We start from the raw sequence: 306 nt of genomic DNA on the forward strand, positions 1-306 counted from the left end.
ATTTCCCATTCTTAAAGTAGCGAGCATCTCTCACCGAAGTAAAACATTTCGACGGTTCCTTACAAGGCCTGTCTACTTATTATCTACCCATCGACCTTTCAATATCTACTTATCACGACCTACGCTACAAGTACATAAGTAAATCAAATACACACACGCTGTTTTCCATGTGTCTGTCTACCATGGAAGGGAAAGAGACAAGGTGGTTGCAACCCTTGGTTATCTACGTTCGTTGTATTTTGCGAAATCCACTTCGTTAAAATAAGAAACTTTCGTCCAAATGATAGGATGGGAATGGACCACTTG

The 306-nt window shown here is 40.5% G+C and overlaps 1 protein-coding gene across 1 annotated transcript in view; it reads right to left on the minus strand.

Annotated features, from left to right (window-relative positions):
* The window catches only part of LOC119587983 (heart- and neural crest derivatives-expressed protein 2-like), a gene marked incomplete in the record, with an annotated part of 21366 nt that overhangs the window by 513 nt on the left and 20547 nt on the right, over positions 1–306 (minus strand). The window contains 1 exon segment of the mRNA XM_037936703.1: positions 1–306.

The sequence above is a fragment of the Penaeus monodon genome, chromosome 23 (genome assembly GCF_015228065.2).
Source record: "Penaeus monodon isolate SGIC_2016 chromosome 23, NSTDA_Pmon_1, whole genome shotgun sequence".
Classification (NCBI taxonomy): Eukaryota; Metazoa; Arthropoda; class Malacostraca; order Decapoda; family Penaeidae; genus Penaeus; species Penaeus monodon.